The sequence below is a fragment of the Lepidochelys kempii genome, chromosome 5 (genome assembly GCF_965140265.1).
Source record: "Lepidochelys kempii isolate rLepKem1 chromosome 5, rLepKem1.hap2, whole genome shotgun sequence".
NCBI classification, from domain to species: Eukaryota; Metazoa; Chordata; order Testudines; family Cheloniidae; genus Lepidochelys; species Lepidochelys kempii.
This window is the reverse complement of record NC_133260.1, coordinates 46,849,028-46,865,651: the sequence shown is the minus strand read 5'-3', so window position 1 is coordinate 46,865,651 and position 16,624 is coordinate 46,849,028. Positions and strand designations below refer to the sequence as shown.

The window sequence follows — 16,624 nt, the reverse complement described above, 5'->3', positions numbered from 1 at the left end:
TCCAATTCAGCAGTTTCTCGCTGGAGTCTGGATTTGAAGTTTTTTTGTTTTAAGATAGCGACCTTCATGTCTGTGATTGCGTGACCAGAGAGATTGAAGTGTTCTCCGACTGGTTTATGAATGTTATAATTCTTGACATCTGATTTGTGTCCATTTATTCTTTTACGTAGAGACTGTCCAGTTTGACCACGTGGTCATTCATTTGCAAATTGGTTAGTCTCTAAGGTGCCACAAGTACTCCTTTTCTTTTTATTAAAAAGTCATTGCCAAACAGACCACTTGTATTAGAATGCACACCTGTATTGCTAAATTACACATCTCCTTCTTGAAGCTATGTTGCAGCTCAAGAGTTACGTATAGTAACATGGTACGGGCAGTATCCAGCAGGAGTATTGTAGGATTCTGGATACTTTTGTTTTTTCCTCAATCTGGAATGCAGCTATTGAACCATGCAAGAAATTCTTCAGAAAAGCATCTCGGCCTGTTACAAGAGTGAAGAAGCTTGGTATGGAAAGGCAGCATAAATTCTGCTGCATATAAAGTCTTTCAAGAGCTGGAAAGTAGGGTCCTTCGGTTCTTGGACTCAAAACCACACAAGAAGATTTGGGTCTAGATATTTGACTCCAATTCGCACAAAAATTAAGGAAGGTTTGGACTTGAGCTTTTCTAATTTTGGACCATCTTTAGGAAGAAAATGTGACTAGTAAAGTTTTTAACATGGTGGTTCTCAGCATTTTATAGAGGTGAGAAACCATTCTGTCTGGCTAGTGTCTTTGTTACTAATAATGCCACTTTTATATGAGAAAAGCATGGAATAGAATCCTGAAACCTGTTCTGCTCAGTGATCTTCATGAAACTTACTGTGCCCATATCTTAAATGGAGTAGCTGACATTTGAAGAAAGCTGTTGCATTCTGCTAATCATCTGGTAACATGTATGAAACCATTCTTTTCTAATTTATCCAGCCAGGAAGGAATAAAACATAACTTTTATGGATAGTAGCAGCAAATCAACGTTCTTACTACTTGTACCTGTTACCCACTAGAACAGTTGGTTTAATGCTGCAACATTTCACAGTACCTGGCTAGATAGCTATAGAAAGTTCCTCACTAATGAAAATTGCTCAGGCAGGCACCAGCAGTTTAATTAAAATGGCAATTGACCTTTGTGACTGTAATGTGCTCAGGACTGAACTACAATGCTAGAATGAATGTACACTTAAAGTAATGAACTCTTTGACCACTTCAGAGAGCACATTCCCTAAAGCACACAATGTCTTTGGTTTACGTAGGAGCCTGGGAAGAAACCAGTGCACAAAGCATGTGAATATGCACTGACAAGCAAAGAGCTCAAAGAGAGGCCACTAAAATAGAACCATTTCTGTCACTAGCTTCTACCAACCAGAAACTCTTTTCTAAGTGTTATAGAATTTTGTCCTGATACAGTACTGTAAAGCACTTCATTACGGAGTTAAAAGGTACCATTGAGTCACTCCCTTTGCTGGAGGATGGCAAAACAGGACAAAGAGAATTGTGCTCTGACAGGTTACAAGTACAAGAAATCAAATGAGCCCCAACAATAATGACTGAACTATGGCTCCGCATAAAATCGCTCTTACTCATAGTTACTACAATTTCTATAGGTTTTGTCTGCTCTGGTGCTTAATTTGTGATGGAAGAAGTAGCCCTGGCACAAATTAACCACAGATGCACCCACTATCCCATACACCCAACTCTGCCTATCCTCCATGCAATCCCCCATCCCGCACACAGTGCATGCACCCCTAGCCCCGCCTATCTCCCATGCACCCCCAACCTACACCCTGTCCTGAACACCCACCCCAAACATATGCCTATGCCCTGTACAATTCTCCCAGGGAGGCTGGTGCTTTAGTTTCCAAATTGGTCAGGGGACACTGGAGAGCAGCACCATGCCCCCCACAACCACCTCCATCGCCATTGCTCTCTCAGTGCCAGCATGTGTGTTAATTTTCCATCCCACCCATCGCTCCCATACAAAGGGGCTGTGATCGTCCCCAACTGAACCTAGATCGCTTCGCTCTTGGCCTGGATCGGGGCATTTATCCAGCTGGAATCCCTTGTGGGGAAGAGCGCCCCATCTCTTGTGCAAGGGGGTCCAGAACTGGGCCCTGCTCCCACCTCCTCCTGGTGCAGGTTCCCTGTGGGGGGTGGGCTGGGGAGCGCCCTCGTACTGAGCCTGGCTGTTGCCTGGGTCTGCAACAGGTGGGATTGCGGGGACCATGGTGGGGTTAGCACCTCCCGCCCCCATCCAGAGAATAGAGCTGCCTCCCCGGTTGGTGCATGTTGTATGCCCTTCTCTGTATGCCTGCTGTGCCTCCCCCAGCAGGGTCCTGCCCATGGCACTGGGGCTGCCTGCTGGAGCCTCACTCATGTCCCGATGCCCTACTACCCCTGTCCCACACTGCACCCTGGCTGCATGGTCACTTCCCCAGTCCCTGACACCTCACCTCTCTCCTCACTGCCAGTACTTGGGAGTCTCTGCCCCTCCTGGGCCCCCAGGGGGCAGCAGCCTCCTCACAGAAGCCCCCCAGGAAGCCAAGGGGGCACTGGCAGAAGCAGTGCTGAAGGGTGCCATCCCTGGCCCCAAAGGACTCTCAGCCCAGGATACAGGAGCTCAGCTTGCATTGATTTAACCACAGCTGCACCCACTGAATGCTGGACAGGCTCAACATGGGGGATGGGGTGGAAATTGGAGCCTGTGCGTGAAGCGGCTGCAGCCCCAGTGCAGAAACGATGCTCTGCTGCCAGCATGAGCCTCCTGCTGCCTGTGCTGGGACCGGAAACTGACTTGCCAAACCCGCAGGTATCAGGGCTCAACCCTGGCACAAATTAAGCACTGGATGGATGTCAAGTGTTAGTTCTTGGTTTATAATTTGTACACTTAGGGATCCCAGATGACAGAGAATGTAAGTTAAAAGTTTACAAAGCAATATATATTAACTGTTGAAACCCAGTAATTCTCATTCTGTAACACTGCTTTAACAATACAAGGTTCGGTTTTATTTTTGTCTCATTTAGCTATACATTTTACACACACAGCTATGTGGCAGAATTTTAAATTGCTGTGAGAAGCAAAGCATAAACAATGATGCAAGAAATAAAGCTTTTGTGGGAATGATACAAGAAACAAAGCATTGTTGGTTTCAGAGTAGCAGCCGTGTTAGTCTGTATTCGCAAAAAGAAAAGGAGTACTTGTGGCACCTTAGAGACCAACCAATTTATTTGAGCATAAGCTTTCGTGAGCTACAGATCACTTCATCAGATGCATGCAGTGGAAAATACAGTGGGGAGATTTATATACACAGAGAACATGAAACAATGGGTGTTATCATACACACTGTAAGGAGAGTGATCACTTAAGATGAGCTAATACCAGCAGGAGAGTGGCGGGGGGGGGGCAGAAAACTTTTGTAGTGATAATCAAGGTGGGCCATTTCCAGCAGTTGACAAGAACGTCTGAGGAACAGTGGGGGGTAAGGGGGGAATAAACATGGGGAAATAGTTTTACTTTGTGTAATGACCATCCACTCCCAGTCTTTATTCAAGCCTAAGTTAATTGTATCCAGTTTGCAAATTAATTCCAATTCAGCAGTCTCTCTTTGGAGTCTGTTTTTGAAGTCTTTTTGTTGTAATAGTGCGACTTTTAGGTCTATAATCGAGTGACCAGAGAGATTGAAGTGCTCTCCGACTGGTTTATGAATGAAAGCGTTGCTGTCCTCTATGCACGTGTAATTAAATTTAAGTTTAGAATTACCATAAAATGTTGAAACTTTTTCTGTACCAAATACTGGTCTAAATAATGATTTGATCAAATGAAATAGTTCCTTCATGTTATCTTATGCTTGTAGAACTATAGCTTCAGTAGTAGAACAGCGTCTTTGTTTTTTGTGGAATTTTAAAATAAATGTGTGGAACTTTTCAGGAAAAAAATGTCCTTCGAACTTTGATAGTTTGCACTAGGATGGGCAAGAAAGTATTTAACAAGTAAAACTGTACTCTCCACATTTATGCGAAAGTTCTCTTCGGTGTCCTTAGCAGAAATCATGTTTCTCTAAATACTGTCATGCTAGTGTTAGCGGTTGTGATGTATTTTAAATTAACATCCATCGTGTAGGAAGGGAGAGCAAAAAACAAATGCTTTAGGGTTGGTTTTTTTAAACTACTTCATTGCTTGTAGAAGATGTTTTGTTCATAGCTCTTTTAAAGAGATAAGAATCTACAATATTGCATAAAAAACGAAATAAGGTTAAAAACATTATATAAGTTAATTTCCATATAAGAAAGGCATTATTATACGGTATTCTTTTTACTCTGGGGGTGGGGGGGGGAGACATTGTACCCAAACACATTTGTGGAATAAATTGTGTTACTCTACACTTGGCTAATCTGGCAACATATTGCTAACAAGTCCATTAATTTAATAAATCTGCATGTTAGTCTTTTGTTCCATCTTAACCATGTACATGACCTATTCTTTTATACAGTATAAAATCTGCTGTCATCCAATTTAAAATCCCCATTTTCTGCAACTTCATCCCATGTAAAATTACCAGAAATTAGTCTACATGTCTGATAAATTCAAATAGCTTGCTAAAACAAGTCCTTGTCAGGCCTTCTATAACAGCTAGGTCTGTTTTACTTAGTATACTTCTTTAAGGGTATTATCTAAAGAAGTGAATATTGCTTGTGTTTCATTTGGAGTGAACTGACCCACAGAGCTAGGAATGCTGAGAACATCCAGACCTGCCTGGAATACTGCCTGTATTTTTGCCCGGTATGTGACATTATTTGTAATTGTGCCCTGCCACAGGCCATTTAACAGATGGGTGAAGAGTCGAGTGGGGAATCTACAGTGGGGAGGAGAAATGTCTGTTCTGACATGTGTTTGTAGCGCAGCATGATGGACTGTGACCTGGACAGTCTACTCCTGGCCTTATGTTCCTGACCTGCAAATCGGTGAGGGATCCTGACTGTGCCTACCATGTGATTCTAACATGTCAGCCCCTGGTCTCTAAGTGCCCTTATGGTAGTCTCTCACAGAGCTTCTACTGCTGCCAAAACCCTCTACTCTTGCTTCTTGGGACTCCAGAAGTGACACTGGAGGTAACGTGCATGAAAGGTGTCTCCTCACCCGGACTGGAAGCCAATGGAACAGTTCATCTATGTAGGGACGTGCAAGTTCTGTATAGCCCCAAAAAACTGTACTGGCAGGCATCTCTGAAACAGAACAAAAACTTAGTTCTGCCTACCACAGGCCCCGGACTGGGCCCTGTATGTCTGTTGCTCTGAGCCATACCGCATGTGACTCGGATGCAGAGCCAAACTGCTTCCTACCTTACAATGGGAAAAGAAGCAGAAAAGGGAAAAACAGGACAGACAATAAACGAAGGGAGAATCAACAGGATAGTTAGTGCTCAGAGCCTCTCTGGATTTGGCCCTTGGTAGATGAACATTCCTTTCAATTAAAGGGATCGCTTGGTATAAAGCCTTACTCGTACAAATACGTACACGGATTTCTGTGAGACCATTTGTGCGATTGCTTATGTGAGTGGCTTGCAGGATCAGCCATTAGACAGAATCTTTTTGTGTGGAGAGCTTTAGTAAAGAACACATCCGTCTGCATTTGAGGCCATTAGTAACTGTTAAAATAACGTTAGGGAGTGAGTTAAGGGTGATGGAGTAACTTTATAAAAAAAATTTCTTTAAAGAAGATGGCCAGTGGAAACTTTAACAATCACTTTAATTCTAAATGATATATGGAGGTCATTTCACTAATAGCCTAGGAGTTTCATATGCAGTTGCCTGCTCAGTACAGAATATGATGATGGTCTCTCTCCATAGAGGGTATATGGTAGAAGGTATGCCGGTCAGTAGGAAGCCAGTGTAAGTCAACCTGAAGGAGATATAGTAATTAAAAAGGTGAACTTCAATATTAAAATTAAAATTAAAAAGGTGAACGGCAGAACTGTCTCCTTTAGCGAACTTCAAATATTATGGTGAGTGATCCTGGTTATGTGCCACTGTTATGGTATTTTATGAATACAGATGCAATGAGGAAAATGATGTACTATCTAGTCTTTTGTCCTAGCCCTCTTCATCTCATGTATCCATTACTGCCATCTCCCCTACTCTGGCCTTGACAAATGCCACTTCTGTCCTTTTGAAACATTGCGGCAAAAACCGTTTTCCTGGCTCATCACTTCAACAGTTTCCTCAGTTGCATTCTTCCATGGCTCCCCCTTCTGCATTTCTTAAAAAAAACAAACAAAAAAACCCCAAAAAAACACTCTTACTCATCTTCACTTTTTAAGGCTCTTTATCTGTCAACTCTTGTACAATGTCAGGATGTCAACCTCTAATTCTGTTACACCAATAATGCCTTCATTGCCCATCTCTCAAATTTTCTACAAAGCATTTTTGTCTTTTCTCATGTCCCACTCCTTATGGGTGGGAAGAAGCTCTCTGTGAACATTCTCAAAGCCGTGTCCTTCAAAATCCTTCCTTAAAACTCTTCTGCTGTGATCATAGAATCATAGAATATCAGGGTTGGAAGGGACCTCAGGAGGTCATCTAGTCCAACTCCCTGCTCAAAGCAGGACCAATCCCCAATTAAATCATCCCAGCCAGGGCTTTGTCAAGCCTGACCTTAAAAACTTCTAATGAAGGAGATTCCACCACCTCCCTAGGTAACGCATTCCAGTGTTTCACCACCCTCCTAGAGAAAAAGTTTTCCCTAATATCCAACCTAAATCTCCCCCACTGCAACTTGAAACCATTATTCCTTGTTCTGTCATCTGCTACCACTGAGAACAGTCTAGAGCCATCCTCTTTGGAACCCCCTTTCAGGTAGTTGAAAGCAGCTACCAAATCTCCCCTCATTCTTCTCTTCTGTGGACTAAACATCCCCAGTTCCCTCAGCCTCTCCTCATAAGTCATATGTTCCAGTCATCTAATCATTTTTGTTGCCCTCTGCTGGACTCTTTCCAATTTTTCCACATCCTTCTTGTAGTGTGGGGCCCAAAACTGGACACAGTACTCCAGATGAGGCCTCACCAATGTCAAATAGAGGGGAACGATCACATCCCTCGATCTGCTGGCAATGCCCCTACTTATACATCCCAAAATGCCATTGGCCTTCTTGGCAACAAGGGCACACTGTTGACTCATATCCAGCTTCTCATCCACTGTAACCCCTAGGTCCTTTTCTGCAGAACTGCTGCTGAGCCATTCGGTCCCTAGTCTGTAGCGGTGCATTGGATTCTTCCGTCTTGATTGCAGGACTCTGCACTTGTCCTTGTTGAACCTCATCAGATTTCTTTTGGCCCAATCCTCCAATTTGTCTAGGTCCCTCTGTATCCTATCCCTACCCTCCAGCATATCTGCCTCTCCTCCCAGTTTAGTGTCATTTGCAAACTTACTGAGGGTACAATCCACACCATCCTCCAGATCATTTATGACGATATTGAACAAAACCGGCCCCAGGACTGACCCTTGGGGCACTCCACTTGATACCGGCTGCCAACTAGACATGGAGCCATTGATCACTACCCGTTGAGCCCGACAGTCTAGCCAGCTTTCTATCCACCTTATAGTCCATCCATGCAGCCCATACTTCTTAACTTGCTGGCAAGAATACTGTGGGAGACCGTGTCAAAAGCTTTGCTAAAGTCAAGGAACAACACGTCCACTGCTTTCCCTTCATCCACAGAACCAGTTATCTCGTCATAGAAGGCAATTAGATTAGTCAGGCATGACTTGCCCTTGGTGAATCCATGCTGACTGTTCCTGATCACTTTCCTCTCCTCTAAGTGCTTCAGAATTGATTCCCTGAGGACCCTGCCCCATGATTTTTCCAGGAACTGAGGTGAGGCTGACTGGCCTGTAGTTCCCAGGATCCTCCTTCTTCCCTTTTTTAAAGATGGGCACTACATTAGCCTTTTTCCAGTCGTCCGGGACTTCCCCTGATCGCCATGAGTTTTCAAAGATAATGGCCAATGGCTCTGCAATCACATTCGCCAACTCCTTTAGCACTCTCGGATGCAACGCATCCGGCCCCATGGACTTCTGCACGTCCAGCTTTTCTAAATAGTCCCAAACCACTTCTTTCTCTACAGAGGGCTGGTCACCTCCTCCCCATGCTGTGGTGCCCAGTGCAGTAGTCTGGGAACTCACCTTGTTTGTGAAGACAGAGGCAAAAAAAGCATTGAGTACATTAGCTTTTTCCACATCCTCTGTCACTAGGTTGCCCCCCTCATTCAGTAAGGAGCCCACACTTTCCTTGACTTTCTTCTTGTTGCTAACACACCTGAAGAAACCCTTCTTGTTACTCTTAATATCTCTTGCTAGCTGCAGCTCCAGGTGTGATTTGGCCTTCCTGATTTCACTCCTGCATGCCCGAGCAATATTTTTATACTCATCCCTGGTCATTTGTCCAATCTTCCACTTCTTGTAAGCTTCTTTTTTGTATTTAAGATCAGCAAGGATTTCACTGTTAAGCCCAGCTGGTCGCCTACCATATTTACTATTCTTTCTACACATCGGGATGGTTTGTCCCTGTAACCTCAATAAGGATTCTTTAAAATACAACCAGCTCTCATGGACTCCTTTCCCCCTCATGTTATTCTCCCAGGGGATCTTGCCCATCAGTTCCCTGAGGGAGTCAAAGTCTGCTTTTCTGAAGTCCAGGGTCCGTATTCTGCTGCTTTCCTTTCTTCCTTGTGTCAGGATCCTGAACTCAACCATCTCATGGTCACTGCCTCCCAGGTTCCCATCCACTTTTGCTTCCCCTACAAATTCTTCCCAGTTTGTGAGCAGCAGGTCAAGAAGAGCTCTGCCCCTAGTTGGTTCCTCCAGCACTTGCACCAGGAAATTGTTTCCTACATTTTCCAAAAAACTTCCTGGATTGTCTGTGCACCACTGTATTGCTCTCCCTTCAAGTACCAAGCCAATAGTTAGGCAACTGGTGTGTTGTGACTGGTGCTTATCACACCGATCATAATCTTCTCATTGTTACCTTATTGCACCTGTGTCTGTTTCCACTTGTTGTCTCTCATCTTATACTTAGATTATAAACACTTTGAGGCAGGGACTGTTTTTGTTATATGTTTACACACTGCCTAACACTGGCATCTTTATGTGCTACTTCAGTACAAATAATAATTAATCACACCAGGTTCTTATGAGCCATATAAGTTGGCTCAGCAAGAGGAATCTGCTATCTACCTAGAGCAGCGCTATTGGAATAAACATATTAAATTATCCACCAAAACAACAGATAAAATGACTTTAGCTAAGGAATGCACATGAAATCTAAACACACATTTTAATTCAAACTCTTGCATGCCAGTCCAGATTACTCAGAACGGTTATCTTCTATCATGCTGTTGACCGTATACCTTGGAATCTGTCCGAGTATTTCTAGTTACCTTAAAGTTCTGTAATTTACCAGAAAGGTCCCACACAAACTTCTGACAACCAGGGATTGTAATAATACTTTACTGGTGCCTTTTAGCTAAGGCATTCAGCAGGTTTTATACACTCTAATTAAGCTATCCAAATACCTTATGAGGTAACTAATTACTACTGTGTAATGGAGATAAGAGATCTCACACAAATGAATTGTCAACACTTAGTTTCAGGGTATTATTTTACAGATGGTGAAATGATGTAAGTAAGCTACAGTAACACAGCAAGTCAACTTAGTCATAAACTCATCAACTCCTCCTTACCCAGAGCACCTTCCCAGAGTAGGTGTGCCTCACTGAGAAACATGAAATCACCCATAAAAAGGTTTGCTATGGACATCTTTGCATTACACAAAGGGCACTATTTCAAGCTGCTCACCTCCCTGGGCTTAGCAGTCCCTCATTTCTAAAGAGGGGGAAGGTGCCAAGAGAGGGGACAAAATCACAAAACCTTGCAAATTAATACCGCCTACACTACTAATCTAATTAAGAACAAGATACACCTAATAATAGTAGAAGAAAGAGCGTGGCAGACCAGGGAATTGAACCAGGTTCTGCAGTGTCTCAGGTGAGCACCCTAACCCACTGGGCCCTTCTTTCATGCTCCAAGGCCTGGATGGAGATGAGGAACAGTGCAGTGTTGGCTGCTAACACAAACACACACTCAGGCCTGAATACTCAGTGCCACAAGGTAGTATGCATGTGGTCCCAATGGCCAAAACTTGCTAACGAGTTCCAGCAAAAGTGTGGAGTGTGCAGCCACCTCCCAAGGGCAAGGCTCTGTGCAGACAATCACCTCAGAAAACTCCAGGTACAGGTGAGTAGTACTGCAAAGCAAAACACACACATCTTACTCTATTTCTAGTCAATTGTGATTAATGAGACACTTTCTAGTAAATATAAATATCTAAAGTTCTAAAACATTAAAATATATAACTACTAGTATGTCACTTTCTTACCAGATTAATCCAATATTGAATTATACTGCTTCCACCATAACATTAATCACTTCACTTACTGTTTAGAATTCAGCAATCTAGACAGCTTGAGATAAGACAAAAGTAGGGTCACCTTGGCTAGCCTCTAGGCTGTGTGTGTTGAATTTCACATGGTGACACCATGGCTACACAGAGTAACACAGATAAAAGACTGTTGATCTTTCTCATAGACATTTTGGGCCAAATCTGGCTTACTTTACGCAGACAAGTTGTCCCAGTGAAGTCAATGGGATGACTCGTGTGGGTGAAACAAACAGTACTTTGCTCTATATCTGACTTTTCATGTCACTGCATAGTTTGAACAATTTTTGGTAAACTTTAGAATCCTTGAGCCCTTTCTTTTTCAGTATATTTACTTTAAAGAGACTTTTTTCATCTGCAGCACAGTATGGCATAGTTAGTGACTGATTGCTATGGTAAATATGTGCAAATTGTAGAGGAGAGTGGCTAGATGACCTATGTTACTGGCTATATAATCTTTAAACTGATAATAAGCAGTATAAGGTACACTGAAAAATTCTTTCCTTTCCTATAAATTAATTAAAAATTAATTATTTAATGTAAGATGTATTCATTAAGTTCCACCTATATTGACCCTTGGGTCTGTCATATAGCAAATATATACATTTTCTAGGATATCAATTTAGTTTTTATATTACCATCTAACAACGGCTCCAAGTTCTCTTGCTGACAAGTTCAGCACAGAAACCCAGGGCTGCATGGGAATGAGACTGAAACCATTGCCCTCTAGAGGGTGACCAATTCTAGAAGAGGGTTGAAACTAGAGGGGTTGGGAGAACTGAGAAAATATAGGAAGTACTGAAGGAGGAAGAAGAGGGACAAAACGTAAGGGTGTTGTGGTCAGATAATTTGATAGGGCTAGAGAATGTGCTAAGGTCCAGGTGTTTGCTTGGGTGGTGATAACAGTTAATTTGTCTTGACTGTTCGTGGCAAAGTGAAAACATTTTTAAAAAAGAACGGGAGCATTTTTGAATAATGTTTTTGCTGACCTTGACATCTGTCATGGCATAACATATTCTGATTAATGCATTATTTAATATATACCCCCTGAAGCCATTATAGCTTTCCTACTTTTACTGCTCCTCACTGTGCTTTTAAAGGTAAAGAATTTGCACAGGCCTCTGGAGCAGTGCACGAGCATGTTCTATTCCCAGCACTCCTGTACAGTATTTCCATAGGGACAGATCATGAGCTAGGTTATTGCAGCATGTTGGTCAAGAGCACTGGAAATGTGTTTCTGCCACACTGGTGAGTACAGCAGGCCATCGATGTGACTCAGTCTTTCCTTTCACGTGTTCATTTGACCCCAAATTGAAGTAGGAGTCAAGCAGCAAGCCACAGTTAGTTCTTTCTTAATGTAACAGAAGTGTCTAAGGGGCCCAATAAAGGGATTGGGGGTCCCATTGTGCTAGGAGCCGTATGCGAACACATAATGAAAGGATTATCCCTGTCCCAAAGATCTTACAGTGTAGGTATAAGATGAGACATCTGGCAGGGGAAGCACAAGGTCACAGTGAGGAGAGTAGAAATGTAATAAGTAGCAGTCTTACCAAACCAGCTCTCTAACCATTAGAGCTGGTTGGAAAATAGTTATTTTTTTCCATGGAAAGTTTTGACAACTAAAGTATTTCCCTCAAACTTTTGTGCATTAAATTTTGAGTTCTTGTTGGAATATTGAAAACCTGAAACATTTCCTTTCAAAATAGCGTTGCTGTGCCTCATTGAAACTGTAGTTTGCTTTATGCTCCCATTCTCTTCTATGGGCTGGGCTCTCACTACATCTCCCATGATATGCCACTTTTTTCCACTCTTGGTGAGGGGAAGAATTGCACATAGAAGTCTCTGGCTATGGAAAGTATAGCCCAGCCCAGAGAGGAGAATTGAAGCTTAAGGCACCCTAACTGTAACACCCGTAAGGAACAGTGATGCCATTTTAAATTTGGCTTAAATATTTCAATTTCGCATTAAAAGCAAACACTTTTCACAAAAAATTGAGTTCAGTCAAAAATCCAATTTTCTATTGGAAAAACAGTTTCAGCAGAAAATTTTCAACCAGCCCAGCTAGCTGCTGTCAAATGTCTTTTAGGCATTTTGGCAGCAGTGAATTTTTAAGAAGAGATTTCAAGTAGTCTCCCCTCCTCTGTTGCTATGCTTAGTAGTAGCTGACTGAGTGTGTGCGTGCATGGCCTAGGCCTTCCCCCTGTTGGGGATAGGATTCCATCCCTTGCTCAGTGTATCGCTTCAAACTTTTTCACAAGAACATCCCTTGTACTCAGGCTCTTGCTTGCTTTTTCAGGATTTGAGCTATAGTGAGTAGGACCAGAATGGTAACAGCTTACATGTTTACAATTTCAGGCAAAAGGATTTGCATATAGAGAATTAAAAAAAAAAATAGAACCAGATACTGGGGGGAAGTAAATGGCAGTGTTAATTACAGATTGGTGAATCGCTATAAATCTGTAGGTTTCAGAGTAACAGCTGTGTTAGTCTGTATTCACAAAAAGAAAAGGAGTACTTGTGACACCTTAGAGACTAAACAATTTATTTGAGCATAAGCTTTCGTGAGCTACAGCTCACTTCATTGGATGCATACTGTGGAAACTGCAGAAGACATTATATACACAGAGACCATGGGGTGGGAGGAGGTATTGTTTCATGGTCTCTGTGTATATAATGTCTTCTGCAGTTTCCACAGTATGCATCCGATGAAGTGAGCTGTAGCTCACGAAAGTTTATGCTCAAATAAATTGGTTAGTCTCTAAGGTGCCACAAGATCTCCTTTTCTTTTTATAAATCTGTATAGTTTCTATAACGTGAGATTGAAGGGTGTGGTTGTGGTGGTGGTTGGCGAAGTACCCTGCATAAGACTGTAAAATTAAGCAGACATCATTTTATAATTTCTTTTATCCTTTCTTCCACTATGTGGCTGTTGAGAAACTGAGGGCAAAATTCTTAACTGATATAAAGTTTTATTGTTAGTTACAGACAAGCATTGTCAGCACTTAACAAATTTAAAAATGGGTTTTTATGATTGACATTTTCCATTTGATGACAAACAGAACAATTAATTCACATATATTTCCATTCACATTTTGAAAAATTATTAAATCTCCTGGGAAAAGTTTGTGTGTGTGGGAACCCAAGGAAATGTTGGAACTGTATCAATAGGCGTTTAGTACTTCCCAGTTTAAATTATTCAGTGAAGTGGTTTAGCAAAATAAAGAGATGACAGTGGACTAGCTAAAATATTTTTCTAACAGAATACTGCCTATTGCATTCATATTAACTAGAGTTTCCTAATGTGAATGTATACTATATCAGATTAGAGCTTTTAATTTAGCTGTGTTTTTGGTTGTTTCACAGCTGTATTAACCATATAGTGTGCATTTGAAGTACAGTCTAAATTGAGTTCAGCCTCAGTGGACAGGAGTAGTGGCAATGAATCATGATCTCCCATTCACAAGCATGGGCTGGTGGATCTGAACAGTTGGTTGGTCCACTGGCAAAGCACACAACCTGCTTCAACCATATCCCCTCCACCATCTGTGCTCCAGCCAAGCTGGGATGTCATGGAGCTTTGCTGCAGCATTCTAAGGAGCCATCTCGCATGGCTTCATTGCTTCCTGGTCTCTCCAGGCCATGGGTTCACTGCATTTCTATTGCCTTTTGTACTTCGCTCTGTCACAGCAGCTAGGGAAGAGAAGGGTACAGGCCCTCTGTATTTCTGTGGCTTAGCTATAGGTTGTGTAATGTACCTGCAAGTATGATTAATAGTTGACAAAAGTAATCTGAACTGATTACTAATTATAATATCTACTGTAGTTGTAAATGCATTACTTTCTTCTTGATCTCATGAATACAGTAGTACCTTGTGATCAGGGCCGGATTAAGAACTTTAGAGGCCCTAAGCACTGAAAAGATTATGGTGACTCCCCGTAGGTAATTCAAAATAAAAAAAATACTATACCATAAAATAAAATTTTATTTTTCAAAATGACACAAAACTTATGTGTATGCTGAAATTAAAATAGCTTCTTTCTATATTTTCTGATTGCAAAATTCTGGATAAGTTCATCGAAGCTGACTCGAAGAAGCATGTCCGCTTCCATACACAATAGGGAAAGTGAATCAAGTCTGTCCTGACACATTGTTGTTCTCTGAGGGTTTTTTATTCTTTTCAGCTGAGAAAAAGAGCGTTCTGCAGAGCAGTTAGTAATCATCAATGTTAGAAAAATATGTAGTGCGATCTCTATATTTGGAAATACAAATTGTATTCAGTCTTTCAGTGTTGTATCATGAAGATCAATGTGACTGAATTTCATTTTTCCTGTTTCATTAAACTTTGCGTGCATATAACAGTGGAACTGCCGTACTTCTCCACAGAGATTCATGTTCAAGTCAACAGGGTATGAGTCAACTAGCTTTTGGGAAACTTGTGAATATTGTTTGTCAGATAAGTCCATATTGTTTAGAAAAGAAAATCTACTTGATACTACTTTGTACACTTCACCTCTCCTCTTCATATGAGTTTCAAGTGTATCAATTATAGTGTAGTAAGTAGATTTGCAAAATTTGTCTCTAGGATTCAATGCTGTTTCTGTTGAACTGCTATCATTTGCTTGTTTTTTCCTGATTCACTTGTGGGACTGGACTTCTTTGTAGTTAGTATCAGGCAAGATATCTTTTGATATGTCTTCAAATCTTTCGAAATCATTCCTCAAAGTGTGTAAGTGGTCTGCTAATGATTGACAGAGGTCTGCATATGTTTTCAAATCCAATTCTTTTTCTTGGAGAGCTTGACTTGTGTGGTAAAAGTGTTGTAAAATTTCATTCCACATGGTCAACATGAATACAAACTCTAGTTCTTGCATCTTGTTTGCAATGTTTTCTGCCTCTTGTATAGTTTCTCCCTTTTGTGATTGGTCTTCAGCTGTACTTTCTAATGCATCCACAATCTTTGAGTAGGACTCCAGAATTGCACTTGTTGCCATTGCATGTGCCTTCCAACGAGTATTAGAAAGAGATTTCAACACACGATCATTGCCCAAATATGTTTTAAGAACTGTCCATCGGTATGTTGAGGCAGAGAAAAATGTATAAAGTAACTGGACTGTTGAGAAAAAACTTACTGCCACCAGACAACAATCAACAGCACTGTGGCCAACAAGATTGAGAGAGTGTGCAACACATGGTATGAATATGGCATATTTGTTCTGTTCTAAAAGCTTCTTCTGCTTTCTGCAAACTTGGCACAGATAATGCAGTACTTGATTTACCATTTCTTCACCAGTGTGGCTTTTCAAATTGAGGAATGTTATGAATTGTTCAACTGGTTTTCCATCTGTGGGAGACACATATTTTAGTACAATACTCAGTTGATCAATATGTGAAAGATCAGGTTTAGAGTCGACAGATAAACTGAAGTACACAGCAGTACTTATTTCATCCACAATAGCTGAACGAACTTTGTCACTCATTAGACCAATGAGTTCATCACATATTGTCTTGGATAAGTATGATGGGTTACCTTTGCCAGCATTTCCATATTTTGAGATAAGGCCTGCTAAAAATGGGTCAAACTGAGCCAACAGCTCCAATAATCCCAAGAAATTTCCATTCTGCAATGATCCAAATGTGTCATTTGATCCCCGGAAAGGCAGACCATGTTCAGCTAATGTTTGAATAACAGCTATAACACGCTGCAAGGCACGTAGCCAGTATTCACGCTCCCCTTTAATTTGTTCTTCCAATTTTTGTGTCAATCCAAAGCCCTGTCTTTGATTTAAATATGTCAACACTGAATCTCTGTGAGTAGTGCTATTTTCATGTTGTTCAATTAAAACATAAAGTATTCCGCCAGTCACTAAATCCATCTGCGGCAAACCGGGATGTTGCAAACAAGTTTGCAAAAAGTTTGCAAACAAAACAGTACACAAACCCTGTTGATGGTGAATACAGTAGCCATTCTCAAGTGTATTTCTCACCATTCGCTTTCATACCGAAAAATATTTTTTGTGGACAATATCTTGTTTGTTTGCCATTGGTAAAAGTCCGATGATTTCTCAAATGGCCCAGTGTGGTGTTGACAGTCATTTGGTCC

General features: G+C 41.5%; 1 protein-coding gene across 8 annotated transcripts in view; it reads left to right on the top strand.

Annotated features, from left to right (window-relative positions):
• Positions 1 to 16,624, top strand: part of PDE8B (phosphodiesterase 8B) — a 164,760-nt gene that overhangs the window by 79,654 nt on the left and 68,482 nt on the right. The window lies entirely within an intron of this gene.